This window comes from Bombina bombina, chromosome 2 (assembly GCF_027579735.1).
Source record: "Bombina bombina isolate aBomBom1 chromosome 2, aBomBom1.pri, whole genome shotgun sequence".
NCBI lineage: Eukaryota > Metazoa > Chordata > Amphibia > Anura > Bombinatoridae > Bombina > Bombina bombina.
The window spans coordinates 448,840,949-448,864,716 of record NC_069500.1 but is presented as its reverse complement, the minus strand read 5'-3'; positions in this window follow the sequence as shown (position 1 = coordinate 448,864,716).

The window sequence follows — 23,768 nt, the reverse complement described above, 5'->3', positions numbered from 1 at the left end:
TGTCGGCTGGATTGAAGATGGACCCGCTCCGCTCCGGATGGAAGAAGATAGAAGATGCCGTCTGGATGAAGACTTCTGAAGGACCTCTTCTGCCCAGATCGGATGAAGACTTCTACCCCTCTGGAGGTCCACTTGTGCCCGGCTGGGTGAAGATGTCTCAAGGTAGGGTGATCTTCAAGGGGGTAGTGTTAGGTTTTTTTAAGGGGGGATTGGGTGGGTTTTAGAGTAGGGTTGGGTGTGTGAAGAGCTGATTACTTTGGGGCAATGCCCCGCAAAAAGCCCTTTTAAGGGCTATTTGTAATTTAGTATAGGGAAGGGAATTTTTTTTATTTTATTAGGGGGATTAGAGTAGATGTAATTAGTTTAAAATTCTTGTAATTATTTTTTTATTTTCTGTAATTTAGTGTTTTTTTTTTTCGTACTTTAGTTTACTTAATTTAATTGTAGTTAATTGTAGGTAATTTAGTTCATTAATTTAATGATAGTGTAGTGTTAGGTGTAATTGTAATTTAGGTTAGGATTTATTTTACAGGTAAATTTGTACTTATTTTAACTAGGTAGCTATTAAATAGTTAATAACTATTTAATAACTATTGTAGCTAGCTAAAATAAATACAAAGTTGCCTGTAAAATAAAAATAAACTCTAAACTAGCTACAATGTAACTATTAGTTATATTGTAGCTATCCTAGGGTTTATTTTACAGGTAAGTATTTAGTTTTAAAATAGGAATAATTTATTTAATTGTTGTTATTTTATTTAGATTTATTTAAATTATATTTAAATTAGGGGGTGTTAGGGTTAGACTTAGGTTTAGGGGCTAATAACTTTATTATAGTGGCGGCGACATTGGTGGCGGCAGATTAGGGTTTAATAAGTGTAGGCAGGTTGCGGCGATGTTGGGGGGGGGGAGATTAGGGGTTAATAAATATAATGTAGGGTTCGGCGACGTTGGGGGCAGCATATTAGGGGTTAATAAGTATAATGTAGGTGGCGGCGGTGTCCGGAGCGGCAGAGTAGGGGTTAATAATTATAATGTAGGTGGCGACGATGTCGGGGACGACAGATTAGGGGTTAATAAGTGCAAGATTAGGGGTGTTTAGACTCGGGGTTCATGTTAGGGTGTTAGGTGTAGACATTAAATTCCTTTCCCCATAGGAATCAATGGGGCTGCGTTAGGAGCTCAACGCTGCTTTTTTTGCAGGTGTTAGGTTTTTTTACAGCTGAATCTGCCCCATTGATTCCTATGGGGAAATCGTGCACGAGCACGTTACACCAGCTTACCACTGACTTAAGCAGCGCTGGTATTGAGGTGAGATGTGGAGCTAAATTTTGCTCTACGCTCACCTTTTTGTAGCTAACGCCGGGTTTAAAAAAAAACGTAATACCTGCTTTGTCTGTAGGTGAGCGGTGAGGGAAAACTGCTCGTTACAGCCTTACCGACAAAACTCGTAATCTTGCCGACTGTCTGCATTTATCATTACACAAGCATTTCTTGTGAAATGTTTGTGCAATGCCACCCCCTGCAGATTTGCAGGGGGTGTCAATCAACACGATCATATCGGATCTGATCGTATCTGGATCAGCTCTAATTCATGTGAGTAATACTCCATTTAAAGACTAATATTAAGGATATATCCATACATTATTGCACTATTTTATTTACCTGTTTTTCTTTCTGAGGTCATCAACATCATTGAAGGTTTCTTAAATACCTACAAGCTGTAAGCTATACGCTTTTATTTTGAATATTAATATATATATTTAAATATATATATATACAACATTTATTTTTAAGTGCTAATAATTTATTTATAACATTTTGTTGTGTCACATTTAGGGATTGGCAAATGTTTTGGCACATTTGTTAATGTTTATTATACTTTATTTATACTTAGATGTATTTTTGATAAACAACTATCACATTTCCCTTTATTAAATGCTACATTCAAATATTTTACAATTATATGTTGTTTCTAAATGTTGTTTCTCATGGAATCAATATTCAAATGTAGTATTTGTAATTACTGCATTTTATATTCAAATGTAAGAGTCAATATTTAAATGTTTAGAGTAAGTTGTTTAATACAACTAATATTGTCTCACAAAATGTATTTCCTCCCCACACTTAACACATTTTGTTATTAAATATAACAGAGAAACATTCATATCCTTTTCCTTTATAAAACCAATACAGATTGGGCGTCCCCAATCTCAATTAAAATAAACTCCAGGATTGCGGTAAATATTGCATATACGTTTCAACAAACACCAATTTCTTGGATAAAAATGTATAGCTGTATATTTGTATATACTGTTGAACTATATTGACACTCAAGAGTTAAACCCGCCAGTTTATCATGCAATGTATATGGGAGCCGGTTTCTCAATTATAAGCCATATACATCAGCAGTCTCAGCAAGCATTTAAGGGTTAACAGACCCACCCGCAAAGGTCAATGCTAAGTCTCAATAAGCCATGTATAGAAACATACAGAGCTCTTCTATATGTGAAATAATGAGTCAAATACCAGCGTGGGACTTGAAAAAAAGTCACTTTATCTCCTCAATATATAAAAGATCTAATCATAATGTAAAGAAAGAGGATCTCCTTAAATGTATACAAGGTTTTAGCTTACCCAAGCATAGGGCCAAAAATATGGCTGCTCCGTTATACTTGTGTACTGGTTCTCTGTGAAGCATATAGTATGGGGGAGACAATCCCTGTATTGCGTCTTCTACCCCGGGCTGTTCTGTTATCCAACTCTGCACTGTTCCGTCCTGTGCATCAATGGGCCTACAATAAGGAAAAGACCCCAAAGGCATATGCTCTCCTTCACTTACAGCATCCCATATGAGAACACACACTTAAAAAAGTACACATGCTGCAAACTACAAATGCCCTAACAAGCTTCACTCTAACAAACCAGGGGTAACCAGTTTATGGGTAAAAGCAATTGCATGGTCATAATTAGCATACTGTAGGTCATAAATCAGTGCAGGAAAAACACAAGGCATTAGCCTAAATAGAGATGGCTCCTTCTTATCACAAGTGGAAAATAGACTCAGGAAATGTTTTAAGGTAATAAAATGACATTCCAGAGAATTAAGATTTGAAAGAGAAAGCAATAGGAGAGATAGGAGAGAGATCAGTGTAAGATGAGTTTTGATAAGTATATTCTAATAGCTGTGCTATATATATTATTATCTATATATTACTATATATTATTTTTTGCACCCCTTATGGCATCCAGTTTAGATTTCCTTGTTTACAACACAGGCTGTCTCATGTTTATTTTGTTTATATAAGACTTTAATAGGAAAGAAGTACAGTGAGACAAGTCTCCTAACCCTGGATCATATGGCAAAATCAGGGCAGAGTAAGAGCTCTGCTAATATTTTTTTTTTGTTATTCCAATGTTAACATCTGTTCTAAATATAATTTTAACAGCAGAATAAATGTCAAGGGCAATATTCATTCTGCACTGGATGTAAACATATAGGCACAGATATGCAAAGCATCAACAGACCGCCAGGAAACTGCTTTGCTGGCCTAGTCAGCCTCACAGTTCGATAGTCCGTAAAGATATTCTAAGAAAAGGGGCGTGTTCGAGCAATGCCGGTGAGCGGTGATGTCTCTCCCATAGAAGTCGATTGGAGTGTGACGTTTCCACCCATTTTGCTGTGGCCGGGGGGCTATTTGAAGTGTGCCTACATGGCGCAGACAGTGTGCTCACTGAAGCTAAAAATAGTTTTTGTTTAGGCACACTTCCAATATTGTTATGGGGACCTACGTTTTATTACATCTATACTAACTAGCTCAAGAGATGTAGTCTCGACTGTTGATAGTTGGCAAACATGACCGCTACCCTCCTCGCAACCTGCATTTTCCTGCTTAGAACATATTGATCTTGTGTCGATATGTCTGAATCAAAGTGCAGGCTACTCCCACTAGCACACCCCACTAACTCCCCTTTAATGCATATACAAAATCACTCCCCCTGCACTGCCTCGCTACCTCCCACCAACCGCCTACACCTTTGTCACAGCTAACCTATAATCCCCCTGCACCGCCAAGCTAACTCCCCTTGACCACCTACACCTTTGTCACACCTTACCTACACAACTCCAGAACACCCAGCTAAGTCCCTTATACCACCTACACTGACACAATGTCTAATCTACACTCACCTGGAATGCCCCAGCTAACTCCCAAATACTGCCTACTCTCAAAAAATTACTCACTATAATAAACTATACTATAAATAATAAACTTCCCTATCATAATTATGAAGCTATGTCGCAAAAGTTATAATCAATGTTTAAATAATGTGTCACAGAGATGCGCTAAAATGCCAGCGGACGACCGCCGAAGAGCCGGCGAAACCTCACCGGCCTAGCTGGGCTCCTGGAACTCAGCAACGGACCAGATTTGAGCCCTGGTCTGCCACTTCTTAAAAGGGGTGCTGATCGAGTAGGGTGCAGGGGATCAAGTTGCCCTTTTAGTATGTTGACAGCAATTTGATGAGTCACCTAGGGATACCACTTGCTTGGGGGTGTTACTTTCTGGAAGGAATGGGGGACCGCATTTGAAAAAAAAAAATCGAAGTTACAAGAAAAAAAAAAAATTAAGGCCTAGATTACAAGTTTTGCGTTAGAGGCTATGCGGTGCTAAGGAGCAGTTTTATCTCACCACTCACTTACCTTTACCTGCAGCGCTGTTATTACGAGTTTTTACAAACCCGTCGTTAAAAGACAAGAAGTGAGCGCTGAGCAAAATTTTGCTCATTACCGCACTCCAATACCAGCGTTGCTTAAGTCAGTGGTGAGCTGGTCGTACGTGCTCATGCACAATTTCCCCATAGGAATCAATGGGGAGAGCCGGCTGAGAAAAAGTCTAACACCTGCATAAAAGCAGCGTAAAACTCCTTAACACAGCCCCATTGATTCCTATAGGGAAATAAAAGTTATGTCTACACCTAACACCCTGACATGAACCCTAAGTCTAAACACCCCTAATCTTACACTTATTAACCCTAATCTGCCTCCCCCGACATCGCCGCCATCTACATTATATGTATTAACCCCTAATCTGCTGCCCCCAACATCGCCAACACCTACATACTATTTATTAACCCCTAGTCTGCCGCCCCCAATGTCGCCGCAACCTACCTACATTTATTAACCCCTAATCTGCCGCCCCCAACTTCGCCGCCACTATATTAAAGTTATTAACCTCTAAACCTAAGTCTAACCCTAACCCTAACACCCCCTAACTTAAATATAATTACAATAAATCTAAATAAAAATTACTATCATTAACTAAATTATTACTATTTAAAACTAAATACTTACCTGTAAAATAAACCCTAAAATAGCTACAATATAACTAATAGTTACATTGTAGCTAGCTTAGGGTTTATTTTTATTTTACAGGCAAGTTTGTATTTATTTTAACTAGGTAGAATAGTTATTAACTATTTAATAACTAACTAGCTAAAATAAATGCAAAAGTACCTGTAAAATAAAACCTAACCTAAGTTACACTAACACCTAACACTACACTATAATTAAATAAATTAACTAAATTAAATACAATTACCTAAATTAAATTAAATTAGCTAAAGTACAAAAAAACCCCCACTAAATTACAGAAAATAATAAACAAACTACAGATATTTAAACTAATTACACCTAATCTAATAGCCCTATTAAAATTAAAAAGCCTCCCCAAAATAAAAAAACCCTAGCCTAAACTAAACTACAAATAGCCCTTAAAAGGGCCTTTTGCGGGGCATTGCTCCAAAGTAATCAGCTCTTTTACCTGTAAAAAAATACAAACAAACCCCCCAACAGTAAAACCCACCACCCACACAACCAACCCCCCAAATAAAATACTATCTAAAAAAACCTAAGCTCCCCATTGCCCTTTTAAGGGCATTTGGATGGGCATTGCCCTTAAAAGGGCAGTTAGCTCTATTGCAGCCCAAAGTCCCTAACCTAAAAATAAAACCCACCGAATATACCCTTAAAAAAACCTAACATTAACCCCCTGAAGATCGACTTACCGGGAGAAATCTTCATCCAAGTCGGGCCAAAGTCCTCATTGAAGCCTGGAGAAGTCTTCACCCAAGCCAGGCGAAGTGGTCCTCCAGACGGGCAGAAGTCTTCATCCAGACGCCATCTTCTATCTTCATCCATCCGACGCGGAGTGGATCCATCTTCAAGACATCCGACGCGGAGCATTCTCTTCATCTGACGACTAATGCTGAATGAAGATACCTTTAAGTGACGTCATCCAAGATGGCGTCCCTTAGATTCCGATTGGCTGATAGAATTCTATCAGCCAATCGGAATTAAGGTAAAAAAAATCCTATTGACTGATGCAATATAACTGTTCTATGGGTACAGAGCATTTCTTATCTCCCTACAATATTACTTGCAATTAATGTTTTAAGCACATTTCCCGTCTTTGCCACAATTCAATTTCTACTCGCCAATGGCTAGTAGGCGAGTGGAAATTTTGATCCCTGTATGTATATATATATATATATATATATATATATATTAATACAACTATTCATATGTGTGTGTGGATTTGTATGTATGTATGCACATATATGCATATTTACATAAATACTTACACACATACAAATCCATACACACACACATTTATATATATATATATATATATATATATATATATATAAAAAACGTAAATATTTGCATAGGCAATTAGCACATCTAGGCAAGATTCCCCGCTTGCAAAAAGAACGAAACAGGCTGTCTAGTGAGTGATTTCTGGATTGCTGCAATAATCCTGTTAAAAGGATCGCTGTGTTAAAACAGTATTTGAAGCGAAAAAACTGAGAATTTGCATATCTAATTTGCATATCTTACCCAGAATTCTCTTGTGCATTGGTAACATTGTATATGGAGTATTTCTGGGAAAAAGCATGCGGGAATCTTGCCTAGATGTGCTAATTGCCTATGCAAATATTTACATTGATTTAATTTTGAGACATTGAGGATTTTATATATACCTTTAAGCTCTAACACTTTGTCATACCATATCAGTTCCAAACACCTTTTTTTTTATTTAGTTTAAATAGTTTTGTTTTTCACTCAGTAAAAATTGATTTCACTTGAGTATGTTAGTGCTCAACATTGCTAACATGTGTTTGCACTCCACTTATTATCTGGGCCTATGTATATTAAAATGTGTACTTTGGTAATATTACATTTTAAATTGTGCTTTTTATTTTAAAACTACTTTTCCGGTATATTTAGCTGTTTGCATCCTATTTGTTCCTTACCATAAATATGAAACATTTTATAATGATCCTTGACTTATTCAGTGTGGATGAAGTACCCTGGACTAGGTACCACCCCCTGCAGAGAAGTGAAATATAGCTTATGCAATTTACTACAAGGGGAAACAAAACTGTTTAACCATTAAAGTAAGGCACAGAAATGAATATTTACATGTTCATTAACACAGTGGTCAAGCTGTGGCAGTAATTATATAATGCAATACAATAACAGTATCATTTGACTTGGCATAATGGCACATAGCTGTTAAAGGAACGAAGTGAAGCAGCAAATATTTACAGACAAGACACGGCCATATAGGACAGCCACTGCATTTAGAATATACATAGCAGTCTGCACACTGACTGAATAACTAAGAACTGTGCCCAAACTGAGGCAAAAGATCTGGCATTGAGATAAAATGCAACAGGAACAAAATGCAACAGGATGTAATGAAAGCTTATTGTGTCTGTTTAAGCACAAATGTTTCTACTTATTTTAATATACGTGCAGTAAGTTTCTAAAGTAAATTATACATATTCCCTAAGGATGTGTTAATTGGACTCTGTAAAAAAAACATTTATTTAAATATATTTTATTTCTTTTAAAGCTCTTCCTATTCTGCCAGACTTACCTGCTACCCTCTAACCTAAGATTGTGACCCCTTATTTGGTATTATTTTTTTGTGGAGAATGCTTTCAGTTTCCAGTTTATTAAGTCCCCTCATATATTTGAAGGTTTTGATCATGTCACCTCTTTCTCTTCTCTCCTCTAAGCTATACACATTTAGATCATATATTATTTCTTTGTACGCTCTACAATGTAACACTGATAAATATCAATAAATAATACATGAAGCCTGTAATTAATAAAGTCTATGGGGCCGATTTATGAAAGTGCGAGCAGACATGATACGATGTAGCGTATCATGTCCGCCGCATATCAATAAATGCCGACAGCATACGCTGTTCTTGTAAACTGCTTGTGCAATGCCGCCCCCAATCGGCCACTAGCAGGGGGTGTCAATCAGCCCGATCGTATAGGATCGGGTGGATTGATGTCCGCAGCCTCAGAGCAGGCGGACAAGTTATGGAGTAGAGGTCCTTTAGACCACTGCTTCATAACTGCTGTTTCCAGTGAGCCATTCAGAGCTTGATAATTCGGCCCCTATGAGAGTTCCAGATAATGATACAGGAGGAGAATAAAAAGGTTCCATAGAGCTTACAATCTAGAGGTAATGATCTTGTACATCATTTGGATAGTCAAGAAATAAAACATACATTTTTGGATGAATTGTTCTGTTTGGTTGATTTCTGATGCATAGCAAATATCCATTGAAAGTCGTTCAAGCTCGTTACCTAAAATATCATCCAAAGAAAACCATAGTTTTACACATCCACAAATAGCTCAAAGAAAGGTAAAAATAAAGCAAAGCACTTAAGATCCATCAATACTTCATTTAACCACAGAATGCTGGCATTTTGCATATAGGGCTACAAAAACAATGTTTTTTTGGAAAGGATATCATCCCAAACCATGTGTGTTTTGCTACAGAGTTATGCGTAAAGTGCATCCTCAGGTATGTAACAATTCAACCAATTGCAAAACTGTCATGAAGCAACATGCCTTGGTAGAAAAAAACAATTTTAAATGAAAGGGACATGAAACCCCAAATTTTTCTATCATGAATCATATAGAGAATACAATTTTAAACAACATTCCAATTTACTTTTTATAATTATTTTCTTCATTTTTCAGATATCCTTTGTTGAAGAAATACCAATGCACATGTGTGAGCCAATCACACAAGGCTTCTATGTGCAACCTTTAATCAGCAGCTACTGAGCTAATTCAGATATGCTTTTAACAAAGGATATCAAGAGAATGAAGCAAATTAGATAATAGAAGTAGATTGGAAAGTTGTTTAAAATTGTTTGCTTCTTCTAAATCATGAAAGAAAAAAATGTGTGTTTTATGTCCCTTTAATACCACTTAAAAAAATATATCTCATGTATGTCACATACATTCCTTTTGTAAATAGTGCAATAGACTTTACCATATAACTAAATCTACATTTTGAATGCTCTACAGCAGAAGATAAATCAAACTCAAAATATAATAATAGACATAAGGAAGATAAAAACAAAATAGATGCAGCTTATGATTTTCTGGTTTGATGAAATTTTCGTAGAGAATAGGAGTAGTCTACAAATGGATTATTTTAACATTGATTGGTAAAATGGATTTGCTGACTTGCAGATGTATGATTACAGTTATGGAAAGTGATATATGTTATTGAGTTAATCTGACCAATGTGTAAATATAAACAGATGCGATAAAGAAAGTTGTGCAAAGAAATAAATGAGAAAAATAATCACAAATAAGAGTTAAAGTCAGAGGGAGAAAGAATAGTGTAAGATTTCTGTATTCAAATAGCTTCAGAGACTTCAAATACTTAAAGTACGACCTGTTTTACATTTCTGTTTTTGAATGGAAGAAGCCAAACGTATTTGGGTAACAATAGCTGCAAAGTACTAGCATATTCAAACTTATTTAGAAATTTACAATTTAAAGAGCTAAGCCCATTAGAAAGCACATCAATAGCTGAAAGGGTCAGCTGCACATGACTTTCAGATGTGATAAGGGTATCTGCGTTTTACACATACAAATTTACCAAAGGCTTAGAATATTTCTTTATGACCTGGCCAAATCTAAACAGAAGAAAGAACAAAAAAAGTGAACTGGTGCAGACTGGGTGAAGATTCTATAATCCTAGGTTTTAGAAAAAAAATATTCCTCAATTTTTAATTAAGGGAACAAAAGTACAGCTGTTACAGAAAGAGAGCAGGGTGACAAATCATTTTAGAGATTAAAAAAAAGTTTTACCTTTTTTTTTTTTTTTTTTTTTTTTTTAATGGCAGCAATATTAGAATACCTCTTTCATTTTCACAGTCTTTTTATTATCAAAATGTTTTCTATGCCAGATCTATTTGTAGATATAGTTTTGTCTCTGTATGGCTTTGCATGCAATTTTTGTCGCAGAATGCTAACTTATAACATGGTCTTTTAATTTATTTGTTGATGGAACAAAAAGGTCTACCCCAGTGTTATTAAATAGGATATTTCCTCTACACTAATCATGGAAATAATGTCACCGATATTATGATAAATTATCATATAAAGGGCCTGATCATCTAAACTTTGCCGGGTCTGATTTGGTTTTTCACTATGATCCTCACAGAAGCTGCCCTTGTGGAATTATCTTAAAAAAGGGTGAGTTCCTAATGGTGGTGAGATGTCTACAATAGAAAGCAATGGGGCTCGCTAGAAAGGAAAACTTTGCTAGTTAGAGCTAGGGATGGGCGAATGTGTAAATTTTCGAATTTCGAATGTAGAACGAATGTTATTACCGAAATTTGATTTCTAAATCCGAATATCGATAAGAACGAATATTCTTAAAAATTCGAAAATCTAATGTTATTTACAGTTTTCGAATGTCACTTTCGAATTCGAATGTTTATAATTATATCGAATGTCCCCATTCGAAATTTCGAATTTAACATTCTATTTAACAAATACTATTCAGAAGTTCAATAGTTCATGTGGTAGGGCGGGAATCTAGTAAATTGATACATAAATAGATACAAATATATCATTTCAAATGTTTCCATATAGAATATTGCATAATTCGAATATTACATTTAAAGAAAGCATTAGAAATACTATTACAAACATATAAATTCAAATTTTTTTAAATAGAATATAAATTCAAATTTTTCGAATTCGAATATTGCATAATTCGAATATTACATTAGAAGAAAAAGCATTAGAAATACTATTACAATCTAAATTCGAATTTTTCGAATTTGAATATTGCATAATTCGAATAATACATTTAAAGAAAAAGCATTAGAAATACTATTACAATCTAAATTAGAATTTTTCAAAAAGAATATTTTCGAATGTAATCGTAAAATTCTTAACCGAACATTCGAAAATCGAATGTTAGAATGTTATGTAAACATTCGAAATTCGATTCGAACGAACGAATGTGTTAAAATTCGTGCCGTTTTTTGAATGTTGCGAAACATTCGCCCATCCCTAGTAAGAGCGAGGTTAGCAGTGAGCAGGGGGCGCACTTTAAAACTTAAATCTTGATCATGTTACCTCTTTCTCTTCTCTCCTCTAAGCTATACACATTTAGATCATAGAGTATTGCACTGCTTTCTGCGTATATTATCTTACAATCACCTCTATTCTGTACGCATGTGTTTTTCTATTAGGGTATTAAGGGCCAGATTACAAGTGGAGCACTAAATATCGTTTCATGAGAGCGATATTTGCGCTCCACTGTGTAATGCCAGAGCACGCTAATGTGCACTGGTATTATAAGTTCCCAGTAATGCAAATGTGACCTTGCATTCTCATTGCTAGGAAACATTGCACTCACAAGAGCACGCTTCTATAGGCTCCTATTTGAGCCTTGTTCTGATACCATCAGAGACAGCATCAGAACTTGAGCTCAGGGGGTAAGTAGCGCAGCGATGGCAGTAATTTTAAATATATATGTATATGATTATATACAAATATTTTTATGTTAATATATGTATATACACATATTAAAGGGACAGTCTACTCCAAAATAAACTTTTATGATTCAGATAGAGAATGTAATTTTAAACAATTTTCCAATTTACTTTTAGCACCAATTTTGCTTTGTTCTCTTGATATTCTTAGTTGAATGCTAATTTCTAAGACATTGAAGGCCGCCTCTTCTCTCAGGGCATTTTGACAGTTTTTCACCACTAGAGGGTGTTAGTTCATGTGTGTCATATAGATAACACTGTGCTCACGGACGTGGAGTTCAGGTGAGCCAGCTCTGATTGGCTAAAATGGATGTCTCTCAAAAGAACTGAAATAAGGGGGCAGCTTGCTGAGGATTAGATACAAGGTAATCACAGAGGTAAAAAGTGTATTTATATAACTGTGTTGGTTGTGCAAAACTAGGGAATGGGTAATAAAGGGATTATCTATCTTTTTAAACAATACAAATTCTGGTGTAGACTGTCCCTTTAACACATAAATATATATATGTATATAAGCATATACATATATATTTACTGGAGACACCATTCCCATAGACTGCAATGTAAAGGCACTTTTGAGTGCCGTTTTTTTTTTCACACACTACTCCCACCAACTTGAACCCGAAAATACTGCCTGGTGCAGTAATTTGATTAAAAAATAAAGACACTAGACTGTATTTTGGGGCCATTTGGGGCATATTTATAAAATTAACCAAATATCTGATCTTTGGTTAATTTTATAAGCGATAATAGCTACCGCGAGTTTGCAGTAGCAATAACCAGCCACTTGTAATGACTGATTTATTATCATGCGCCCACAAACGGGCAGATTTTACCATTTGCAGGAATGCGATTTAATTTAGCGCTCCACTTGTAATTTAGCCCTAAGTAATTGAGTATTTTGTCACAACCTCGCCACCTTTTAGCTTGCAAGGAAAAAACTGTGAGATCTGAAGAGCGGAAATGGTTCAATAATTACACTGGGATTTGAGATATAATTTCAAACACGCCTATGGAATGCCCGTGTTCAGCCCATTTTACAATAAAACAACGGTTACGCTTTGTATTTTGTACTCTTAAGTATGAATTTCTATGTGTTTTTTCACATCCAGTATACTTAAATTACAAATTACGCTGTGCATATTTAATAAAATATATTCCGATGTAATTAACATAAATATTTACCTTTTTGATAAAATACGAATTTTGTTGAACAATTTTGTTACGTTTTTGATGCACCTTAAAGGGACATTAACTGCTGAGCACAACTACATAAGAGTAGTAACTACCGTGTTATTGCATTTCATCTTGTTCCTGCTGGGTTTTTTTTTTCAAATCAGTCCTCCTTTTAAGAGCTTAGAGGTGCCAGATACTGAAGCTCCGCCTCCTTATGCTGGGAGCCGCCATCTTGGAACTCTGGTTTTCTTACAGCCTGTGACAGAAGTAGTGCAGACCAACAGATTAATGATATTGCCCACTTTTTGACAGCAGTATATTTTACTTGGAGTTAGTTTGCATGATACATTGTATGCAGTTTACATTTTTAAATTTTTTACACAGTACAGTTATACAAAATATATTTGCAAAAGTACTGAGCACTAATATAGAGCAAAGCAAGCACTGCAAAAATGGAAAGCTCTGTATCATGCACCCTAACCTGAAGCACATTATACAGTTGTCAAAAAGTTGACAACCTCAATGATATGTAAATGCACACTACTTCTGTCACAGTGTGTGAGAATACCTGAGCTCCAAGATGGCGACCCCCAGTATGAAGAAGAGGAGCCTTCAGTATCTGCCACCTGTAAAGGGACAGTATACACTCATTTTCATATAACTGCATGTAACAGACACTATTATAAAGAATAAGATGCACAGATACTGATATAAAAATTCCAGTATAAAACTGTTTAAAAACTTACTTAGAAGCTCTCAGTTCAGCTCTGTTGAAAAGGTAGCTGGAAAGCCCACTGCAAGTGGGAAATAAGACATTCCCCCCTCCCCCTTCTTTTGCATATAAAAGGACCCTTTACACAAACAGGAGCAAGCTGGAGAAGGTAGCTGACAGTATTCACATAAAACTATGGGTCTTAGGAGTCTGAAAATCAGAGCAATGTTATTTAAAATTAAGCAAAACTATACATTTATTTTTTAAAAAAAACTTTATGGGCTATATAAATAGATCATCTACAAAACATTTATGCAAAGAAAAAATGAGTGTATAATGTCCCTTTAAGCTATTAAAACAGGAGTACTGATTTGAAAAGCAGCAGGAAAAGGATGGAATGCAATAACATAGTCAGTAGTTACTACTCTTTTGTAGTTGTGCTCAGCATTTATGTCCCTGCATATTTATGTGTGTATGGTTCAATTATTTATTTTGTATGAGTTTTAAATTACAATTTTTCCTTGTGCATTTTTGTAATGTGTGCATCTCCTTCCTATATGAAAATGCAGTATACCACCCTTAGCAAGACACCATTTTTTTCAGAGTAAAGAGTGACACCAGGGAAACAAAAGTACTGGGGAGCATACTTATAGAATCTTGCCAGCCCAGAAACCTTTAGATTGGACACCTCGTCCCAATTAGAAAAGGAAACTAATAATAGTATTTTCCTAAAAAGATGCAACTTCAACGATCAAGGTGTAGGTCATGCTTGATCTGTGAAACTATTAATAATCTATTTAGATCAACACATCCAATAAAAATGCATAAAATGCACCATATAAATACAAACGTATGGAAGCATATCATATATCTCAAATGTAAAAAGTAATGTGGCAAATACTAATAACCTGCGTATGTAGAGCACCTGCCAACTATTGCAGTCATTTTTCAATGCAATCTGCTTCAGTCTTTTCTTAAATTCTATATAGGTGCTATAGCATACTTCAACTGTTACAGGATTAATTAATACCATTTGATCAATTATTTATCCCTAATTAGTTAATTCATATTTCATTTACTTTGTTATTTAAGACAATACAAAAGTATAAGAAACTTTTAAAATTGCTATACTATTTAATGATATGCCTTCAATTGTGTTTGGATAAGATTACATTTTTTATAGTACAGATTATATTTGTCAATGCTGTTAATGATTGTTATATATTTTATTTCCAGCAAATATAAATGACCACGTCATTATATATTTTATTAAAAAAGATTATTCCTCCATTGACATCACACAGAAACATATATTTTTATGGCAGATAAGAACCATAGACCCCAAAAATCTGAACAAAAGTTCCTAAACATGTAAATGTATCTAGTTTGTAGGATAGATAGCCTTATGCTTATCCCAGGCATTCGTAAAGTCCCCCACAGTGCTTTCCAACTCTAATGAAGGTTTATTCCGTGGGGGATATTTACGCTGCATTCGCCGGCACCAATACCCTCGCCTAACGTCACCTAACATCGTGGCCGCGGACCTGAATACGATCTCCATATTTAAAAAAAAAAAAAGCCAGCAAAAAGACGCGCACCAAGTAAGGGGAGATGAGCATCGGACTGTTGTTAACTAGCAGTCATCGATCTTGCGTCTATTCGGCTTTTTACCAACTTTATTTATACCCTGTCACTAAACACCGCCACTATACTAAAATGTTTAACCCATATCCCTCCCTCCCGGACCCTTCCGCAACTTTAATAAAGTTATTAACCCCTATCTCGCTGCTCCTGGACACCGCCGCAACCTAAATAAAATGTATTAAGCCCTATTCTGCTACTCCTGGACCCCGCCGCAACCAAAATAAAAGTATTAACCCCTATCCCACCACTCCTGGACCCCGCTGCCATTATATAAATGTATTAACCCCTAAACCTCTGGCCTCCCACATCACTACCATTAACTAAACTTATTAACCCCTAAACCACCAGCCCCCCATATCCCCATAAACTAAATTAAGCTATTAACCCCTAAACCTAACAACCCACTAAGTTTACATTAAAATTACAACATCCCTATCTTAAAATAAATTTAAACTTACCTGTAGAATTAAAATGAACTATTTTGAAACTATTAATTACCTACCCTAACTATTATCCTACAATTACATTAAACTAGCAATTAAATTAACTAAATTACATATTGAAAAACCCTAACCCTACTCAAATTATTTAAATCTACTATTAAACATTATAAAAAATTACTAAATTACAAAAAAATACTAAGTTACAAAAAATAAAGAACACTAAATTACGAAAATAATCAACATTATCAAAAATAAAAATGAATTACACCTAATCTAATAGCCCTATCAAAATAAAAAAGCCCCCCCCCCAAAATAAATCCCCCCTAGCCTACAATAAACTAAAGGGCCGTTTGCGGGACATTGCCCCAAAGAAATCCGTTTGTTTACCTGTAAAAATTTTAAAAACACCCCAAACAGTAAAACCCACCACCCAACCAACCAACCCCCCCAAATAAAAAGCCTATCTAAAAAACCTAAGCTCCCCATTGCCCTGAAAAGGGCATTTGTATGGGCATTGCCCTTAAAAGGGCATTTAGCTCTTTTACTGCCCAGACCCTACTCTAAAAATAAAACCCACCCAAAAAATCCTTAAATAAACCTAAAACTAACCTCCAACGATCCACTTACAGTTATTGAAGTCCCGCTTGAAGGATCCATCCAGCTGGCAAGAAGTCTTCATCCGGACGGCCTCTTCTATCTTCATCCAGCCGGCGAAGTCCTCATCCAGATGGCAAAAAGTCTTCATCCAGACGGCCTCTTCTATCTTCATCCATCTGGCGCAGAGCGGGTTCATCCTGAAGACATCCGGCGCGGAGCTCTTCTTCAATACGGTCGCCACCGTAAACTGGAACTTGAATGCAAGTGTCGTCATCCAAGATGGTGTCCCTTGCATTCCTATTGGCTGAAAGGTTCCAATAAGCCAATAGGATTAGAGCTGCTAAAATCCTATTGGCTGTTCCAATCAGCCAATAGAATTTGAGCAGCTCTCATCCTAATGGCTGTTCCAATCAGCCAATAAGATGGGAGCTCAATCCACAGCCAATAGGATGAGAGCTGCTCAAATCCTATTGGCTGATTGGAACAACCAATAGGATTTGAGCAGCTCTAATCCTTTTGGCTGTTCCAATCAGCCAATAGGATGAGAGCTCAATCCTATTGGCTGATTGGAACAGCCAATAGGATGAGAGCTGCTCAAATCCTATTGGCTGATTGGAACAGCCAATAGGATTTTAGCAACTATAATCCTATTGGCTGATTGGAACAGCCAATAGGAATGCAAGGGACGCCATCTTGGATGACGTCACTTGCATTTAAGTTCCAGTTCACAGCGGTGACCATATTGAAGAGGACCTCAGTGCTGGATGTCTTCAGGATGGACCCGCTCCACACCAGAGGGATGAAGATAGAAGAGGCCGTCTGGATGAAGACTTCCTGTCGTCTAGATGAGGACTTTGCTGGCTGGATGAAGATGGAAGAGGCTGCCCGGATGAAGACTTCTTGCCGGCTGGATGGATCTTTCAAGTGGGACTTCAATAACTGTAAGTGGATCATCGGGGGTTAGTGTTAGGTTTATTTAAGGGTTTTTTGGGTGGGTTTTATTTTTAGAGTAGGGTCTGGGCAGCAAAAGAGCTAAATGCCCTTTTAAGGGCAATACCCATACAAATGCTCTTTTCAGGGCAATGGGGAGCTTAGGTGTTTTAGATAGGCTTTTTATTTGGGGGGGTTGGTTGGTTGGGTGGTGGGTTTTACTGTTGGGGGGTGTTTGTATTTTTTTTTACAAGTAAAAGAGCTGATTTATTTGGGGCAATGCCCCACAAAAGGCCCTTTTGTTTATATGTTTACTTTTAACTTGTAATACTAGTGCTAAACTTACTCAAACACCTGCGGTAAACCCCTTTTCGATCATGCCTAACTGTTAAAGCGCCACTCCTAATCTGGCCCTAAATGTGTATGGGTGGATTTCAATTTGTATTATAAGAAATTTTGCAATACACTTCCATTAGCAAAAATGCTAATATATATTACTGTTTTTCTGCAGCATTCGGTCATATTCCGTGAGGGACATGCACTAGTTTTAAAACAAAATGCCTTCTCAGAAAGCCAGCAGTAGTTTGTATGACACAAATTATGTTTTAAATGGTAGTGTAAGGTATCTTCTGTACTGGAACGAAATTAAGTGCATGGCCCTCTAGTGGAAAGGAGAACATTAGTTGAAGTTAGGTTAGAGTTAAGTTGGCAACTATGTTGCAAAGTTAGGGGTGGGTTTTAGCTTACTAGATTTATGCCCAGGGAACCAGGGTTCTGCCTCTTTTTCATGGTGACTACAGTCTGGAAGTTTCCCCTGCCCGCCCATTCCCAACATGTTTGAGTTTTGTGAGGTGGCGGCATCAAGCCGTTAGATGACTTCCTTCAGTTGCTGGTTAGAAGAAAAGGCAGGGATAGGGTTAATTGGCCTAGTCTTAGTAAGCCCTTAGATGTTAAGGTATGGAACTTCTGGAGGTAGTTTGCTGTAGGGCTCATTACACCGGTGCCTTAGTGGCAGGAGTATTCCAGTTAATTATAAATATACAAATTGTGATTATCTCCTAGTAGCGGGAGGTCACGCCCATTAAATGTCAGAGTAGAGAGTCTGGAAGGGTGACAGTCTAGCTAATGGTCAGGGATGACGTCTCCCAGGCCGTGCCCTGGGGGGGTGCCCCGCAGGCCTGCTGGCTGAAGATCCCCAGGGTGTCTGTTCTCAGGTGTTTGGGTAGGGTCCTGGCGAGGTCCTCCCTCCTACTTCCATTTAATACCCCCCTTTCAAGGGGCGTGACCTCTGGCTGCATGGGGTTTAGTTTAGGTCCCTGCTTGCCGCCACCATAAGTTTACGGCTTATGAAGCCAAGTTTAAAAGTTAATATTTGTCATTCCAAATAAACGCAACCATAATATGGTTTTATACCCAGCTCTTTGTGTGGTGTTTTCATTCAAGGGACTAAAGGGGGAATATGTATAGGTATATACAGTATGTTAAAGTAGTTGGTTAATGGTTCAGAATGACGACATGAGGGATCAGCACTTAAGCAATACAAACAAAGCAATACTGGTGCATGGGCCCTCACATGATATGTACATATGTTGCAGAAAAACGGTAATAACTTTTACTAGAAGCTTTTTAGCTAATGGAAGAATAATACAAATGTGCTAATATTTTGAATTTAAATGCACCTATGCATATTTCAATTTTGATCTTTCTATCCCTTTAAAACATGAATAATCATTTTTTGAATATTAATAAAAATTATGGATTTTAAAGTATTTTTACTGTAAATATTTTACATTTCAATGTTCTCCACTTCGAAGAAAATGTTCTTTGTATTTATATATATATATATATATATATATACAGTATATATAAATATATATGTATTTAACCACCAATCAGCAAGCGCTACCCAGGTGTTGAACCAAAAAGGGACCAGTTCCTAAACTTACATTCCTGCTTTTCAAATAACGATGAAATTAGAAAGTTGCTTAAAATTGCATGCTCTTTCTGAATCATAAAAAATGGGTTTTATATCCCTTTAAGAATAATTTGTATTAGATAGTTTATATGTGAGTGTAGCACTTTATTCTATTGTATTTATATTGTTTTAGTGCAACTTTTAATTAGCCCTAACCAGGGGCGTATTTTGACCTAGGCAAACAAGGCACTTGCCTAGGGCAGCAGATTGGAGGAGGGTAGCACATTTTTTTGTGGCTGTATTTGTAAGAAGCTTAAGTATCATACTGGTGTAAAATGGGAGATTTTCACAAGGAGCTTACAGTTTAGAGGTAACTCTGAACCTTTCATTTATTTAGCTAGCAATAGCCTTTAGTTCTCTTGGCTTTCAGCACTTAGCACTTGTGTTTGGGGAAGTATTGTTTCAAGAAATCTGTGTTTGTTTTTTTATTATGTATATTGCAGCAATAGATAGATTAAATAGATATGTGTGTGTGTGTATATATGTGTATGTGTGTGTGCATGATTGCATGTGTATGTGTCTGTGATATGTGTATGTGTGTGTGTGCGTGATTGCATGTGTATGTGTCTGTGATATGTGTATGTGTGTTTGTTTATGTGTGTGTGTGTGTGCGTGACTGCATGTGTATGTATCTGTGATATGATTGTTTATGTGTGTGTGTGTGCGTGATTGCATGTGTATGTGTCTGAGATATGTGTGTGTGTATATATGTGTATGTGTGTGTGCGTGATTGCATGTGTATGTGTCTGTGATATGTTTATTTGTGTTTGTTTATGTGTGTGTGTGTGTGTGTGTGTGTGTGTGTGTGTGTGTGTGTGTACAAGTGTTTTGCAAGCCCTGGTGAACATTTACTTTGGAAATTACATGAAAAAAAAAGTTACTCCCTGAACAAAAAATATTATGGCTAAAAAAGGTCTAAATCTTTTGGGGGTTTATGGTGTAGGGGCAGCAGAATTTTGAGTGCCTAGGGCAGCACAAAACCTAAATTCACCACTGGCCCTAACCCTTTACATGAGGACTTCAGTGCCAACTTGACGAGGGCAAATTAGCAGTCTTCGCTATATCAGGACCACATTAACGTATTCTCCCCATATCACTCAATGCAGCAGCACCACCAATACTGTTGAAAGGATTAGTAAACCAAAGAGATAAAATACGATAAAATATGGATATTTAAGGGGATGTATTGCCTTGTATGAAAATATATGATTAAGGACTTTTTGTCTGAAACATTGTATTTTATCTCTTTGGTTTAATAAACCTTTCAACAGTATTGGTGGTGCTCCTGGATTTTCTTTCTGGACATTTGTTTGGGGTATCTGGTGTATGCCCTGGCAGCCTGCGCACCTTTTTACCTGAACTAAGCTTTGTTACATATCAGTCAATGAAGAGTTGCAGTTGTAAATACACATACTCTTAAGGTTAAGTAGGGAAATTCCTGTTAATGGAAACACTACCCTTACAAATCTGTAAACACTGCCGTTTCAAATTATAAACTATTGTATTAAAGCACCAAACCCAACTTAAATTGTCACTAACCTGAACTTTCTGAGCTTTATTTTTTTGCTTCAGAGAACCTAATAGAAGCAGCCAATCATAAGCAAGATACACCTTTTCATAACTATAGCTAGACTGCCAACAGTGCTTTTTATGTGGCAAAGAGGATTTTGTTATTGTAGTCACTATAGAGTAAATTGGGGGGGGGGCACTAAAAGCAATTGCGTTAAAAATGGATATATTAAAAAACTTTATATTCTAGATCTTTCTCTAAAGAAAGTAGGACCAGTTAATACGTATCTCCAACTTTGTACATTCGCACTCCCCTATATTATAGATGTTGGGGACTCAATAAACCAATTCCTTAATAATTTTATAAAAAATGATAGTTCATAGAAATCTGATTACAATGATCAGGCTAAATAAATTGTAAAGGAAGAGTTTAATAGTTACATCTGCTTATCAAAAAACACTATACGGTACATGTATCTCTAAATACAATTATTAGCACAAATAATCACTGATGCAAATAATCACTGATACTTTGTATCTTTTTAGGATATCCTAAATTCCTTCAATGTTCCTTAAACACCGATCCTCCAATACACTCACTGATTACAATACTTAAAGACCATTCATACTATCATTCAAACTAATTTAATTAAACCAACTCTTTAAATATTCCTATTTATTTGGGCGAATTACTCAAAATCCTAAAACCATATAAAATGTATATGCATTGATAAAATTATATATACTTAATCCTTTTCATTACAGCTACTATTTTATAAACCATATGTCCTGTGCATCATTCATAAACAGTGTTGCAATGTCTCGTTTTTCAATGTCACAGTTCAAAAATGCATTCTCCAAAGACAAAGTTAAAGTGTATGACGCTAATGGGCAATGTTATCCTTTAGGCCTTAATCCGCTGTATATTATGCCCCCTTCTTTAAAAAACTTCACAAAACAAATAAGTGTTCCGTATCATATAAACTTATAGTGGGAGGCTTTCTTACCTCTCTTCTTTAAGTGTAGGGGAACTGCTAGTTTAACCTGATTGTTGTTTATTCATCTTCACTCCTCCTGTGTTTGGTAATAAGGAGCCGTTAGGCTCTGCAGCTTCCACTCTGCTTCTGTTGTTTGTTAGGTGTGACGTCACTTAATTTTAGCACCTGTAGAATACTTGCGCAAGTATTTTCCTCTGTATTCCTCCTTCCTCCGATCTGTCTCCTACTCCTAGGCCGAATGTTTCTCTGCTCTTAAGTACTTTGTACGCAGAGTTAGTGACTGTCTTCTAGTCTTTATCGCCCCTTGTCAGGTTTCTTGGATACAGAGGTTCTCCCAGCTTCTGTTGATATCCGTAATACTCTTTGTGTCTCTCACTGCCCCAGTTCTACGTGTCAAGATACTGTGTTCAGTCAGACTCGGTTTAAATCCCCCACTCTTTTTTCTAATTGGTCTCCTGGTTGCTTCACTTTCTTCTTAAAGGGATACTTCACAAAGGAATATTTCTATATGGACTCGAATGTTACCTCTTCCTTCTTTCATTTTATATGGTTAAGTTTCTCAATTTCTTCATTTTTCCATAACACCCATATTTGTACATAAATTGATTTTGAATCATCTCAAACTATTTATTTGAAATAATTGTTTAATCAAGTGATTGTTTTTTTTAAAATTAAGTCATTGCCCATGTCTTTGAGTCATTCTATTTGCCCCTTAATTTAATTCTATACTTTTTTTTTTTTTTAAATAAATTTTATTAATTTTTCAACATTATAACATATAAAAAAACATAAACATAAAAGTGTCATATACATGAAATTTTCATCTACAATATTCAATTGTCATCAGACATCATTTGTCATTTATCTTTTGTCATTAATCCTTTGTCAATTATCACTTATCATACCAGGACTTCGTCGTGTGTTCCGTCTGAAAATCTAATGGCAAGGGAGAAAAGGGAGAAAAGAGGTGGGGAGGGAGAGAGAACCCATCTACATCAAGAACACTGGGCACCTGTTTCTCTTTTCTAGTTGCAAAAGTGTTGTTGTTTTATTGTGTCCCAATAAAATTTAATATCAAAAAACATCTCTAATCTTTGAGTTCTAAAATATCCATACTCCTCTAATATTAGTGTTTCTTCAAAATGGTGTAACCATTCTTGTATTGTGGGGGCTGTGGGGTTTTTCCAATTTCGTGCTATTATTGTTTTGGCTGAGTTTAGGATAAACTGAAGTAGGCGCTGACGAATTCGGCACATTTTTGGAATTGGTAAGTTTAGTAGAACCGTAGTTGATTTCAATATGAAATTAGAGGTAAATAAGTGCTTTAGTAGGGATTCAATTTGTTCCCATAGTGAACAAATTTTTGGGCAACTCCACCATATGTGTGACATGGACCCCTTTAGTCCACACCCTCTCCAGCATCTATCAGATGCAGTGGTATAAATACTGCGCAAGCGTGATGGAGTGAGATACCATCTTGACATTATTTTGTAATTTAATTCTATAATTCTAGCTGACATGGATGAAGTTTTGGTTGATTGAAAAATTAGCTTCCAGGTAGTGCTATCTAGTTCAATCTCTAATTCTTTGTGCCAATTGTGTGTATATGATGGTAATTCCGAGCCTATACTAGCAGTCACTATGCGTTTAGCTATAGATAGTGTGTGCCTAAGTGTTCCCTTAGCCATGCATTGTGTTTAGAATAGTGTTAGTGGCCTCATCCATGCTTGTCTGTGTTCAGATTTCTCTACCAAGTGTACCAGTTGTTTATATTTGAGCCATTGTGTGAAGGCCCTGTTCAAATAATCTCCCAGCTCGCTTCTTTGCTTAACTTTTGAATTTGCTATCAAGTTATATATCTGGGTTGTATAACCAATTTCAAATCGGGT